Here is a 15,989-nt window from a genome sequence, read left to right as displayed (position 1 = left end):
AATAGTCCAACATTCCCAAATTCCTGCTTTGAAAAGTTTGTTTTTCAAAACGTAGGACAATCATCACTGTACAATTGTGTGTGCTCACTAACCTTTCATCTTAAACCTGGTTTCCCAAATCCCATTATTTTGTGGCTTTTCTAACAGGACTTATTTTTGTACCTTCCAAAGTGTTGCAGGCTTTTTGGAGAACAAAAATTCTCAATGATCCATAACTGGGTGAACTATCTGTTTAAATATGGGCAGAACAGAAACCATTTTTAATATCCAATACGGGCTCATATGCCAAAGAATTTTGGGAATTCAGTGCCGAACCCATAGTTTTTCGTTGTTCTTTTTTTCTTTTTTGCAAGCTAAAGCAGAATAAATTAAACATTTTACCTGACAAGAGCAGATGTGGCAGGACATCAAAGGCAGAAAGAGAGAAATAGATAATTTACAGATTAAAACAGAATAATGCACCAAGAAAACCAGAATAATGCACCAAAACCCTCAAAAATTAGGTTTAGAAATAACTGAAATTTTTGTATAGTTTTGAAACTCTGATGATGATGATTTATTATGGTTCGGACATTTCCTTTGAGCTAGCTAATAATTATTATTATGCTATTACCTTAGAATTGTCCCTATCAATATACTTATACCCTAAAGATGCCGCCGCCATGCTTCAGAAGGAAAATTTAACAAAAACACTCCTAGATGCTAGGGCCAGAGGATATTAAATGTCACCCTACAAAGTTGGGGATCTTGTCTTTAAAGCTCGTAAATAGTACTTTGCACACCCCTTTACTTTTTTGTTGTTGTTGTTTAATCAACTATTTGATAGTTTCTTTGATGAAGACTGATAGAAATAAATTTTTTCAGGAGAAAAGGTGCTAGCAAAATGAAAGCATAATGACCATCACGAGTACCAAAAAGCATCAAAAAGTAGAAAGCATATGAGCATCAAATTCTCAACAGTTTTCTTAAAAAGACTGTAAAACATGTCTTAAAAAGACATGTTTCTTCTTCATTCTAACCTTTGTCCTTTTTTCCCTAAAGATACTTGCTCCACCCATACTCCCCCCCCCCAAAAAAATAACAACTATGAAATACTTTAAGCACAACAGAATCAGTAGCAGAACCTCAACATCAAATGACTCCTACTATTCGTTTCACTGAATTTAACTATTTATAAGAGATTATCATAGTGATATGATATCAGGATTAATTCCAAGTACTTCAACTTCCTGTAGAGTTTTTTTTATTTCTGTAATAGAGTTAATATTTTGTATGTATTATACTCATCAGCTTGTAAATGAAATTAAGCAGACATTAACAAATAAGCCAAATGCTAAAACATCTTTGAAATAAAATCCGACAAGGAAACAACAATAAAAACAAGGAAACATTAGGTAAATATCTTTTTTTCTGGGAAAGCTGTAGATAATTTATTTGGTTGCAGACACAGTAAAATTAGTAAAACCAAAACTACAAAAATCCCATTTTCACCTGGAATTTATAATTTGACAAGTCCATTTAAGCCATAAAACCTACGGTTGGAAAACTGATCTTTTGTAGGTAAGTAAAACAACTAAAGAGAAAGCAATGACTTACTTTTCATGAGGGTCAAACCAGTGAAACAAGTTTAGTTCTCAGGGATATGAGGTCCTCTTAGGGAAGGAGAAAGAGAGATGACAGCAAAGCACGCACTTTCAATATTAATAGAATCCAAAGATTTCCATCACAATTTTAACCATATGCACGGACACATTCCTTAGTTGGTTTGAAGCTAAGGAGCATTTTAAAGGCTAAGTACTTTCTATGACTATAAAGATGTTTGGAGCCTTTTTGTTTTTTGACACAGACAGACGTGGCATGCCTGTCCTCCGTTGCAGCGGTCATCCAGATTAAAGGGCCGTGTGGTGCTGGGGCTCAGGTGATCCAGAAAGGGGGTGGGCTACGGGAAGGGGGCACCCCCGGCCGCCTGCCTCCCCAGCTCAGCCTTCCATAACCGCCGTTCTTTGTTGAGAATTGTTGGCAGTGGCAGCAGTTTGCAGCTTCAGATAAGAGCCGCAGTTCTCAGGTAATGCCCTCGATCAGAGCCCTGATGACAGACCGTGGAGTGCAAGTTTTTTCAGGTGCTCTGTTTGCTCAGTAATCCTCCCGTGCCAATCCCCTCCGAAGAGTGAGCGGGACCCATCGGTAATGGACATCAGCCATTAAGCTCGTAATATTTGTCATATATCAGGTTACTGCTTTGTTACTCCCAAGTGATGAATGGATGCTGTTATGCTTTAAGAAAATAAAGAAATGCTGTAAATATGTCTGAGCTTATAAAAGTAGCCACTTCATTTCTTCCATTTCTTGAAAAATAAATGCAGAGTGCCTGAGAAATGCTGGTCTTTTCCTTTCGAAGTACAGAGAGCAATGTGCTTTAAGTTAGTGTTTGCAGTTGCTTAGGGTCCACATCAAACAAATTACTCGAGTGTCTACACCTCGAGTCGCCTTGGTTTGGTACAGCTAAGTTTACGCATTGCACAAGCATTCTGATTAAAACAGACATGCTTGCGAGGAACTATTCAAAGAAACCATTTGTCCCAGCCTAAGAAAATCCAAGCAGGGAATTTAGGTGTTAAAAATAGCATGAGACCAGAGCAATTCTTCATCTTAATTGTTCCTAGGTTAACTAGACATGTTTCTGCATCAGAAGAAGAAGTAATAATTTCTTAAAACTTTTTCATGTGTTTCAGTAAGAAAAAAGTTTCTAGAAGATGATATTGTACTTAATATTATTTTGTACACAACTTTGGCATCTGTTTTGTTCAAGTATTTGTACAGTTATTTGGAATAATATTAATTCAGTTTAGTGCTTTCACGCTTTTCATATTTTCTAAATTAATGTCCATTTCCGCACTAGTTTTTTTAATTTTCACAAGAGTTCATCCTTTTTGAAAACATCCTGAAATTGAACTCTAGAACTTGCACGCTAAGTGAGGTTTTTGTAAATTTATAAAAATTCCATTGGCCCCATTGTAAGGAAGGAAAAACTAATGGTGAAATTAATTTATATTACCTCAAAATCCTGAGATAAAGAATAAGTGGGGACCCTAGCCAGGATGAGAAAAAATAACTGCTCTCCTATAGTTTTTTTTTTTCTCCTATAGTTTTTATAACTTCTCAGGATATTCTAAGGAGAATATATTTGAAAGGCCATTCTCCTGACTTTGTCTTAATGGCATCTCTCTCTTCCCCTCTTCTTTCTGCTGCTCTTGCCAACTCTCACAAAATTTCAAGTCCCTGAGAGCAGGTACTTCATGTTCTACACGATTCCAACTCATCTGGGGCCACCAAACAAATGTTAAAGAACACACTGCCATGACACTGTAACTTTCATTATCAAGACTCCCAGTGTTGATTCTGCAACCCTCAGGCAAGAAAGTTTAGGAAGGGCAGTGACTCATTATTGCCAGGGAGGTGGGGCCTCGCCTCCATCAGTTCTACAGGGGCCCATGGCATGGCCCAGAATGTGTCCTGTATGACTCTGGAGTCTGAGGTCAGGGTGGTATGCCAAACTCTTTCAGAGTTTCCCCATCTGACCCCACTCCCATTCTTCATGCCATTTTTTCCCTTCTTTTCTAGATGGCTCTTAAAAGGAGTTTTAAAGCGCTGGTGCATCCAATAGGATAAAGGGAACCGAAATTATACAGGACCTCTATGGTCCAAGAGAAAAAGAAGTAGAATGATCTCAGGACTCCGAGAAAGAACTTCACAAAGACACTGTTGGAGGGATTAAATGAAGCATATGAACTCTGCCTCCAGAATGATGTATGTCCCTGGGAATTTAGACACCATTTAGGGATATTCTGGATTCATTTTGTGACAGTTCTCCTGATTAGTTTTCAAATGGAGCTCTTCTACAGAGCCGGTTCTGAATAGACCTGTCCTAATTGCAGGTATATCACAGAATATCTTTTTTAGTGAGTTATCTATAGAAAAGAAAATAACTTCTGGCTTGCCTCACATTCAAGTATTCAAAACCAGGTATTTTTTAAATGCCCATCTATCGACTGTATTTTAAGAATAATATAGTTGCTTGAAACGTGCCAAACAGCAGGGAACAAGAATAATTTTTAACGAGTGCCTACTCTGTTTCTGGGTTCTTTATACACATTACATTATGTGATCTTCACAACAACCTTTGAGGTAGATTTTATTGTCCCCATTTTATAGGTGGAAACCAAGGTGCCTGAGGTCCCACAGCTAATAAATAAATCCAGGCGTGTCTGATTGCAGAGCTCATACTCTTTCCTATACTCCAGGGTGTCTCCCAAGAATCAAACCCAGGAGCAGGGTCTTAAATGACTAGAAATATCACATTTGTCCCCAAGAAATCATATTCATTGATACCACATTTTGTTTCTATCAAAATGCTTCACTTACCAAAGCAAAATTTCAGTATCTGTTTCCAGCTAGTCTCAAGTCGCATAACCTGTACATTAAGCACTTAATAGAGACTTGTAAGATTCCCCCAACTTCACCACAGTGGTACTTTGTAATATAAACATGCATTAAAGAAATGAGAGCTCAAACATCCATTTTCCACAGGTGTTACCTGTGCATGTCTGTTCTTGCACCTTCATTATTCTTCTTGCAGGGTGACTACATCTGGCCTCTTGAAAATGCTTTCATCAAAAGAATGCTTTAATATAGAACCTGAGCATGCAAAGACAACCAACTTCAAATTGAACTTAAATTATGCAGGATACTGACACACTGATCTATATGCTCTGTTTTTCGTATTGTAGTTTTAAACCATTTAACAGCCGTGATGTTAATAATAATTTGTATTCCAGTAGCATCATTTGGTAAGAAGCTCAAATAGCTTTAAGGCTATGTCTCAATAATCCTCTGGGGTAGATGAAGGAAAATATACACACACCTCTACTTTTCACGTGCAGAAAGTCAAGCATAGCAGGGTTACTTTCTAGATGACTGCCAAAGGGTTGTGTCAGACTATTAAACATATGTAGATGAAACCACCAAATATATATATATATATATATATATATAGTGTTTGTTTGATATTTGATTTTGTTTAATATGGTTTTATTGTCAAACCCAAGGTCCAAGTGGAATCAGAATTCCAATAAAGATCAAAGGAGCCCGAGGGCATGTGGTTCACTCTGCTTCACTCACAAGCAACCTCCTTTATGTCAGAGAGGAATGGTCAGGTCTTAAATGAATTTCCCTGCTCTGTTCCTGTAGGAAAATTGACCACATATTCTTGAGCCAATTATGTACTCCATAAGGGTACAGTACCCATTGAGACACTGTGTTGGTCCATCTTTCCCTGGCAACCACCCTTAGGTAGCGCCAGTCAGGTAAAGGAATTAGTAGAATAATTTATTTCTACTTTCATCATTTCATGTGGGAATTGGGAACGGTAAAAATAGATGATATTCACAAAGCAGCCAAGAATTCATTTTAGTTATCAGTTCCAATGTTGTACCTCTTTGTTCCCTCCATAAAACATTTTTAAGAAACAAACTGCCAAATGTGTAGTGTAGAGTAAACATACAGAACCCTGGAACTCTGTTTCCTTATCTCAAAATGAAATCATGATAGCCAGCTTGGGTAAGATAGTAAGTGGCACATGGCAAGTGATCAGTCAGTGTTTCTTTTCCCATCTCTCGTCCACTCTTGTGGAAGGAAGAGACATAAAGCTGAGCCTGTGCAGTTTGGCTCCTTTTTCTATTCCCACTCTTGTCTCTAGAAATTGTCTGGTTGGCCTTAGCTTGCAGATCTGTTTCTAAAAGGAAGGGCTGGGCTCCACCTGGGGACACCTAAGATGTCAATCTAGTGATCTCAAACCCCAAGAGATATTATGGTTGGCCTTAAAGCTATCAGGAGAGGCAAGGTTAGCTCCAGAAATGACAGGGTGCTGCTTAGGGCAATTTCAAGTCATTCTCACATAGAACCATCACCATCCATGAGCTAACTTTCAAGATCTCTCCACCGCAGAGAATATAAATCAACCAGATCCAACATTCTGATAGCACAGGGTCATCCAGACTGCATGAGTGTGTAAGTTTCTATGAGGAACTATTAAACTTCTTGCATAACAGGCCTGATTTAAAATACTATCTCTTGGGGTTTCATAGGTAGCAGACCCCCTCCTTTGCTGTGATCTATTGAAAGTCAGCCCTCAGCACAAGGGTGTGTTTTTTAAAAAGAAAGAAAGAAAGAAAAGAAACAAAGAAAGAAAGAAAGAAAGAAAGAAAGAAAGAGAGAGAAAGAAAAAGAAAGAAAGAAAGAAAGAAAGAAAGAAAGAAAGAAAGAAAGAAAGAAAGAAGAAAGAAAAGAAACACTATCTCTTGTGCAAAAAAGAAAGAAAAAAATAATAAAACTCTTGTTTTATTGTCTCTTGTGCTAATAATCAAGGAGATCAAATGTATCTACTGAATACTGTCTTGGAAAATGCCCCCTAAACACGGCTCGATTTAAACATTCCTCAGATCTGCCATTAAGAACTCATCTATGGTGCCTGGGCTTCTCTGCTACAGACTAGTAACTTTCATCGACAAAATACCTGACAACCTGAATAAATTTTTCCGGAATAATCATTTTTGATAATGCAAGGAGACTTTTAACAATAACAACAAAGAGTGAAAAGAATATCTAAGTCTTTAAATTTTCTTTCATATTTTGATTTTTTTTTAATTTTTAAAAATGCGTCTGTCCCAGAAATAACTATCAAATTGGGCAGTGTGTCTCACTGACTGGTGCAAGCTCCATTCTAATGCCAAGGCTGTCCCGGTTCCAGCTCCAACCCTAGTTTGAGGTGTCATTATTGCAACTGGCCTTCCTCTGAATAATTAGAACTCATTTTTCTAATTGCTCCCAATTAGAGAGGTGATCTGAGTGGGTGATTTGATCTCCCCACCCACCGCCTACCCCAAATTCAAGTTCATGCCTAATTTCACCTAAAATGATTGAGCACAGTGCAGAATGTTTCAGACACTGAAATACTTTGCATCATCCGAGAGTCAGTAAAGTTACCTAATCACTTAGTTTCTACCTGTAACTGTTACCAGGCACAACTTGTGAATGGCTTGATGCTGAAGGACAATTTTGGCGTGGAGGAACCTGGATGAGCCATCAGAAAGGCTTGTAACCAGTGACTCCACATCCTTAGATGAAAGTGTGCTCCTTTCCATGAGACTGAGATCAATGGGAACCCCTGGGTATGCCTTCATTAGAAAGTGAATTAGAGCTATGCAAAGCCTTAGCAATGCTGGTAGGTGTTATCAGTGTGACTGTTGTTGAGAAGGGCTTTAGGGAGCAGAGTGGAAACATGACTAATGACTAGATGCAATTGCATTAAAAGCAGGTTCCAGGCAGGGCACAGGCTGCTAAAAGAGAATTTCTCTGAAATATTTTCAATGTGGGCAATTTTGATATACACTCTGGAAACATTACTCATGCATTTCTTTCACTTATTAGAATTTAGTAGAATTCACAGCAGGTTTCCCGGGAAGCATGTTGAATAGATACATTGGTATCTGGTCTAGACTCTAAATTGGTAAGGGGAACAAACAGCTGTGCTGGTTTTGTCTGATACCCAGCAAACCATTCCTATGAGGAAGATACCACCAATGGTTTTGCCTCCCGCTCCACTGGTCATCCCACCTCCCAAGCTCTTTCCAACACTAGATCCCTTAATCTTAACATCCTCACCAAATGCCGGTTCTTCCTTTGGAACATTTCTCTGGTTCTTTTCTGCCTCTCCATTCTTAACTGCCACCATCATAGCCACTTTAGCCAAGCTTTCTGCTTCCCATCCCCCCCCCCCTTCTCTTCTCTGGGTCCATTTGTCTGAACACCACAGTCATCACATCTTTCTTCTGCTCAGAAAGGTGTATAGCTTCCTCATTGCCTTCTGTGCCAAGTCAGGTTTGATACTATCTTATGTTCCTGCATACTTCTCGATTCCCTCAAGCATGATCTCCAAGTGGGTCACCTTGTTGTCCTCCACCTCGTGCCTTTATTCATGCTTTTTCTCCTGACTTGAATACCCTTTTCCCTCATGTATTTATTCAATCCTACCATACCTGAAAATCTAGATCAAGCCCCACCTAAACTGAGCCTTGCTAAATGACTTCTGCCCTCAACTAACCTTCACAGACGAAGTAGCCTTTCAGTTGCAGGAAGTCAGTGCACGTATTATGCTTCATGATCCATGTTCATAGACCTCGAGAGGCCAGCAGATGTGTTTTGTGTCTACATGTATTTTTCTAAGGAAAGTCCACAGACTTCATTACATTTTCAAGAGTCCTTGTCAGAAGGGGAAAACTTAAGGTTAGAGCCACTACCACTGTTAAAAGGGATGGAAGAAGCGTTAGGGTGTGGACACTGCCCTCGGTGCTGTTGGAGTTTTAATGAGAGCCCAACCTGACCCCACATGGAACAACTGAAGGAAGTATGAATTAAGTACCTGATTGGGTGGAGCTAAAGGCAGAGCTACAGGTTTGGAGGTATTTGCAATAACCCAGGATAGGGGTCATGTGAGGGACAGCGGTGCAGTGACTACCTGACATACATCAGTTCCTTCGCTTTTCTCCTCCTTAGTTCAAGTGGTCATTCACTCATTCCTTCTCTCCATGAACAAGCCTGTTCTGGGTACACCAGACTTACATTCTTGTGAAAGAAAAAGAATACGTAAATGCAAAAGACCATGTCAGACAGTGATGACTTCTATCAGAAAAAAACAAACAAGCAAACAAACAAAAATAGACCGATGGATGAAAGAATAACCAGGAAGGAGGGTGAATACCTTAGCTATGAAAGTCAGGGGAGACCTCTCTGAAAAGACTACATTTGAACAGAATACTGGATGAGAAACCAGCCCTGCAAAGAGTTGGGAGAAAGAATATTCTGGGTTGTAGGAACTGTAAGCGCAAAGGGAAAAAGTAGGAATGAGTTCGGTGGTGGAGTGGAGAATAGAAAAGAGGCCACTGCATCTGGAACATGGTGTGCAGGTTCCAGTCTTGAACCTGGATGATTGCATTTGCGTCCTGAGGGAGCTGCCCTGGGAGTCTCTTTACATTTTGAATGCCTCCTATGCTGTCAGAGCTCTCTAATTAAAATAATGATAATAGCGAACATTCATGGAACATATCAAATGTGTCAGACACTGAGTGCTTTACATATAACAAACAGTTTAATTACACCACAGCAACCCTCTGAAGTAGGATTATTATCTATTTTCTCCACTTACCAGATGGGAAAATAAGACACAAAGAGATTTTTGTGAGTCCCAAAGACAGTAAGTTGATGGAACCATTTTTTAATCCAAGAAGTAGTGTTTGGATATAAATCTGAATGTGTCACTCTTCTGCCTTCCATTCCTCAGTGCCTCCCTGGGATTCTCAGGATTAGAGTGTGGGCTGTTTCATCATCCGTCCCTGTCTCCCTCTCCAGGGAGATTTGATTTCCCACACACACGCCCTGCACTCTGGATACAGCAGATCACTCACTGTCCCAGAATGTGCCATGCTCTCTCACAGATGCCTTTGCAAGTGGTGTTCCCTCTGCCTAGAATACTCTTCTCTCCTTCCTGGCTGTTTCTACCATTTGGTCAAGACTCAGCTGAGGTGTCATCTGTCCCTTAAGACTTCTTCACCCACCTTTCCACCCTGTGGACAGATAGATCACTGCACTCATCATCAATCAATGAATCTGGGCCATGACTAGACTGGGAATGACTTCAAGGCGAACACCCTCAGATTTACATTTTTATTCCAGACTCTCACTGAAACACTGTTGAATGAATGAGTGAATGGCAGTGAGGAACCCGCCATACTTTGAGTCCTTACTTCATGTCAGGAATGGAGTTAAAATTTTCCATACTGTTATGGACTGAATGCTTATGTCCCTCCAACCCTAAATTCATATGTTGAAGCCTTTTGTTAACTCTCAATGTGATTATATTTAGAGATAGGTTCTTTAGGGACCCTATCTCATTTAACCTAAGTTAAGGTTAACTAAGGTTAAATGAGATCATAAGGATGAGTGTTGGAAGGTAATGACTGTGGAGATCACACTTTTGAGTGACATAGTCAAGGTAAGAGACAGAGCATAGGGGCACCTGGGTGGCTCAGTGATTGAGTGTCTGTCTGCCTTTGGCTCAGGTCATGATCCCGGGGTCCTGGGATCGAGACCCACATCAGGCTCCCTGTGGGAAGTCTACTTCTCCCCCTGCCTGTGTCTCTGCCTCTCTCTGTGTCTCTCATGAATAAATAAATTAAAATTTTTAAAAAGAGAGAGAGAGAGCATAATGAGGGCAGACTCTTCTCTCAGGGAATAAAAAGACTGAAATCGTTGATAAGTAAAAGGGCTTATGGGACAGAGGATATATTTGTTTCTCAGCCCTCCTGTAATAAATTACAACACACTGCATGGCTTAAAACAACAGAAATACATTGTCTCATAATCTGAGAGCCAGAAGTCCAAAATCAAAATGTCTGCAGAAGTGGTTTCTTCAGGAGGCTGAGGGAGAATCTACTCCATGCCTCTCTCCTAGCTCCTGGTAGCTGCTGGCAATCCTTAACATTACTTGGCTTGTTCAGTATAACCCTGGTCTCTGCCTCCATCTTCACATGACCTTCTCCTCTGTGTGTCTCCTCCTTTTCTGTCTTTCATAAGAACACCTGTCATTGGATTTAGGACCCACACTAACCCAGGATGATCCCATCTCAAGATCATCAAGTTAATTATACCTGCAAAGACCCTATTTCCAAATAAGTTCAGATTCATAGGTACCAGGGCTTAGGACTTGGACATACCTCTTGCGGACCCCTATTAAGGCCACTTACAGAGGTCAGATTTGGGGGATTTTTTTTTAAAGATGAGAGGGATTTAAGCTAGGTTTTATATGAGAAAAAGGGTAATTGACAGATCAAAACCTTTAAAGAGGCATGAGCCAAAGGTGTCAGTAGAGAAATACATTCTAACAGGAGGAGGTATCTCTAATTCTCTGAGACAAGATGTGTGAAGGTAAATAGATTGGAAGGTGGGGAGCTGGATGTTGACAGATACCCTCTGTGATAACCACTATTTACTCTGTGAAATCGAAGGCCAGATTATCTGCTGAGAGTGGAGAGAACTTGAGAAAAGTGATGTGAAGGTTAGAAATAGCACCTGTGATAATAGAAGAGAGAAAGGGCCAGGAGCTTACAGCAGGATTCTCAAGAGTCATATTGAGCTCCCATTTGGCATTGGCCACTGTACATATGGCGTGGCAACAATCTTTAGGTCATGTCATAGAGTGATACTAAAACCAAGGATAGTAACAGTTGATGGAAAGGAAGCAGTTGGAAATTTTTAAGAATTGATGGGTTGAGTGTGATTGCAAAAAAAAAATAAAAGAATATATTAAGAATAAGAAGAGAGGAGAATCCAAGAGAAGTCCCAATAGGCTGAGACAAGGGGGAGAGATGAAAGAAGCAGGTCCAGATGAGGTTGAAAGGCAGATATTATTGAACCAGGGCAGTAAGAGGGGTGAGGTGAGGACAGATAGATGGATTTGTGGCATTTAGTGTCTCAGTGTCACAATTCCAGGTTACAAAATGCCCTACCTTAGGAACAGGATGCTACATTGAAGGAGTGGTAGAGAATTTTGAAAATAAGAAGTCGAGGAAATATTGGGCTAGGGTGTTTGGGTGGGGCTAGGGAGATTGTCGAATATGATGGCTGGTATTGATGAGTGCAAAGAAAAAGAATTTAAATCCTCACTAAATGCGGGCAAGTGGCACAAAGGTCACTCATAGCTCTGAACAGTGGGAGAAAGCAGAGTGAGCACCCCTCTGCTGCATGACAGTCAAGAAAAACTTATTTATGGGTTACTTAGATATGGAATATGAAAGGGTTTTTCTCTTTCTGTGAGTCTCATACACATTCAGTCTTCCAAGCTTTGCTTTCAATGTCTATGCTGGTGACTTCTGCATTAGAGAGCCCTTTGAGCCTCCCAGCAGCTCAATGCTGAACCAGTATCACATTTTCCACAGTGTGAGTTGACTGGTTTTGACTTGTGAAGCTCTTGTAAAATTATATAAATTAGCAGGATAAAGATCTGTTCTAGAGAGCTACACAAACTTCATATCCCTGGTTACTTTAAATGGTTCTTATATGTAGCTACTAGGGATAAATCTAAGTATGCTGAGAACTAAACTTAAATGTAGGACTGAATTTCTACTCTTCCCCTTTTCTGCTGTTAGGTTCCTGAGTAGCAATCATTTACTCTTCACTAAAGCTGACATACTTCTTCTTAAACATCCAATGGGAACAAAATGTCTACTCAAACAGTTCTCTGTCAAAGAGCAAAGACAGTATGCTCCATATGCAGCTAGAATGAGGGAGGTAAAATCTCATGGACAAGTATGAAGTATGTGATTAATGTTGTTATATTTATCAATATTATGATGCTGCAAAAGTGATTAAAATAATTTTGAAGGTCAGTACCATTGGGATTGCTTTTAAATTATTTTATGTTTTCATTCAAAGATTTTCAATACTGGTTATTTTTAAAATAGAAACATCAGCCTTTTCCTTTAATTTGCAACAATGAGTTTAAATAAAATGACAGGATAATTGACACAATTTACATTACTAAGGAGAAAAAAGTTTCTAAAATTGGTGTCCTCACAGGCCAACAAATAATCTGAGTTCTTCCTGTAACTTTTTGTTTTTGATTTAAAACTAGTCTCTAAAATGACTGAACTTTTGTTAATAAGATGGAGATAGAGCCTTCTATTCATTTTAAAAGTTGAAGTACAGAATATATTGTTATCAAAATCTATCTAGCGAACATAGATGCAAAAATTCTCAACAAGATACTAGCCAATAGGATCCAACAGTACATTAAGAAGATTATTCACCATAACCAAGTAGGATTTATTCCCGGGATGAAAGGCTGGTTCAACACTCGTAAAACAATCAATGTGATTCATCATATCAGCAAGAGAAAAACCAAGAACCATATGATCCTCTCAATAGATGCAGAGAAAGCATTTGACAAAATACAGCATCCATTCCTGATCAAAACTCTTCAGAGCGTAGGGATAGAGGGAACATTCCTCAAATCTTAAAAGCCATCTACGAAAAGCCCACAGCAAATATCATTCTCAATGGGGAAGAACTGGGAGCCTTTCCCCTAAGATCAGGAACAAGACAGGGATGTCCACTCTCACCACTGCTATTCAACATAGTTCTGGAAGTCCTAGCCTCAGCAATCAGACAACAAAAAGACATAAAAGGCATTCAAATTGGCAAAGAAGGAGTCAAACTCTCCCTCTTCGCCAATGACATGATACTCTACATAGAAAACCCAAAAGACTCCACCCCAAGATTGCTAGAACTCATACAGCAATTTGGCAGTGTGGCAGGATACAAAATCAATGCCCAAAAGTCAGTGGCATTTCTATACACTAACAATGAGACTGAAGAAAGAGAAATTAAGGAGTCAATCCCATTTACAATTGCACCCAAAAGCATAAGATACCTAGGAATAAACCTAACCAAAGAGGTAAAGGATCTATACCCTAAAAACTATAGAACACTTCTGAAAGAAATTGAGGAAGACACAAAGAGATGGAAAAATATTCCATACTCATGGATTGGCAGAATTAATATTGTGAAAATGTCACTGTTACCCAGGGCAATTTACACGTTTAATGCAATCCCTATCAAAATACCATGGTCTTTATTCAGAGAGTTAGAACAAATTATTTTAAGATTTGTGTGGAATCAGAAAAGACCCTGAATAGCCAGGGGAATTTTAAAAAAGAAAACCATAGCTGAAGGCATCACAATGCCAGATTTCAGGTTGTACTACAAAGTCATCAAGACAGTGTGGTACTGGCACAAAAACAGACACATAGATCAATGGAACAGAATAGAGAGTCCAGAAGTGGACCCTCAACTTTATAGTCAACTAATATTTGACAAAGGAGGAAAGACTATCCACTGGAAGACAGTCTCTTCAATAAATGGTGCTGGAAAAATTGGACATCCACATGCAGAAGAATGAAACTGGACCACTCTCTTTCACCATACAAAAAGATAAACTCAAAATGGATGAAAGATCTAAATGTGATACAAGATTCCATCAAAATCCTAGAGGAGAACACAGGCAACACCCTTTTTGAACTCGGCCACAGTAACTTCTTGCAAGATACATCCACGAAGGCAAAAGAAACAAAAGCAAAAATGAACTATTGGGACTTCATCAAGATAAGAAGCTTTTGCACAGCAAAGGATACAGTCAACAAAACTAAAAGACAACCCACAGAATGGGAGAAGATATTTGCAAATGACGTATCAGATAAAGGGCTAGTTTCCAAGATCTATAAAGAACTTATTAAACTCAACACCAAAGAAACAAACAATCCAATCATGAAATGGGCAAAAGACATGAAGAGAAATCTCACAGAGGAAGACATAGACATGGCCAACAAGCACATGAGAAGATGCTCCGCATCACTTGCCATCAGGGTATACAAATCAAAACCACAATGAGATACCACCTCACACCAGTGAGAATGGGGAAAATTAACAAGGCAGAAAACCACAAATGTTGGAGAGGATGCGGAGAAAAGGGAACCCTCTTACACTGTTGGTGGGAATGTGAACTGGTGCAGCCACTCTGGAAAACTGTGTGGAGGTTCCTGAAAAATTTAAAAATAGACCTGCCCTACGACCCAGCAATTGCACTGTTGGAGATTTACCCCAAAGACGCAGATGCAATGAAACGCTGAGACACCTGCAGCCCGATGTTTATAGCAGCAATGTCCACAATAGCCAAACTATGGAAGGAGCCTCGGTGTCCATCGAAAGATGAATGGATGAAGAAGATGTGGTTTATGTATACAATACATATATACAATATACAATGGAATATTACTCAGCCATTAGATACGACAAATACCCACCATTTGCTTCAACGTGGATGGAACTGGAGGGTATTATGCTGAGTGAAATAAGTCAATCGGAGAAGGACAAAAATTATATGGTCTCATTCATTTGGGGAATATAAATGATAGTGAAAGGGAATAAAGGGGAAAGGAGAAAAAATAAGTGGGAAATATCAGAAAGGGAGACAGAACATGGAAGACTCCTAACTCTGGGAAACGAACTAGGGGTGGTGGAAGGGGAGGAGGAGGGCAGGGGGTGGGGGTGACTGAGTGGCGGGCACTGAGGTGGGCACTTGATGGGATGAGCACTAGGTGTTATTCTGTATGTTGGCAAATTGAACACCAATAAAAAATAAATTTATTATTAAAAATAATCTATCTAGCAAACTATCAGTTCTCTTCCTCTTCCTGGAATTACTGAAGTAGACTCAGGAAAAATACTGAGAAAAACAGCTTATTTTTTGTCTGCCTTTTATTTATTTTATTTTTTTAAGATTTTATTTATTTATTCATGAGAGACACAGAGAGAGAGAGGGAGAGAAGCAGAGACACAGGCAGAGGAGAAGCAGGCTCCATGCAGGGAGGCCGACGTGGGACTCGATCCTGGGTCTCTAGGACCACATCCTGGGCCAAAGGCAGGCGCTAAACCACTGAGCCATCCAGGGATCCCAATTTTGTCTGCCTTTTAAATATTTTCTCCAATATCACGTGGAATAATATCTTCTGACATGCAAGCCAAATCAGTTGTAGAAACTGACAATACAATCAAAGAAATCAAGAACACATATGAGGTGACTACTCCCTGTCTCTGCTGAGTAACTCATTAGACTATTAGAATTTGCAACTGTCAAGTTCCTACTATATATAAAACAATTGCTAAATATTGAGAAAGCAACCAAATCCTTTTTGTTCAAGAGCTTACAGCCTTGTAGAGAATTACAATGCCTACATAAATCATTAGAGTAAATGACAACAGGTGACATGCGCTCTTGAAAGAGTACAAAGAAAGCACTCCTAGAAGTTCCTTCCAGAGGAAAA

The 15,989-nt window shown here is 39.5% G+C and overlaps 1 protein-coding gene across 8 annotated transcripts in view; it reads left to right on the top strand.

Moving 5' to 3' along the window:
• SLC25A21 (solute carrier family 25 member 21) overlaps window positions 1–15,989 on the top strand; it is a 470,325-nt gene that overhangs the window by 367,990 nt on the left and 86,346 nt on the right. The window lies entirely within an intron of this gene.

This window comes from Vulpes vulpes, chromosome 6 (genome assembly GCF_048418805.1).
Source record: "Vulpes vulpes isolate BD-2025 chromosome 6, VulVul3, whole genome shotgun sequence".
NCBI lineage: Eukaryota > Metazoa > Chordata > Mammalia > Carnivora > Canidae > Vulpes > Vulpes vulpes.
This window is presented reverse-complemented; position numbering and strand designations above follow the sequence as displayed.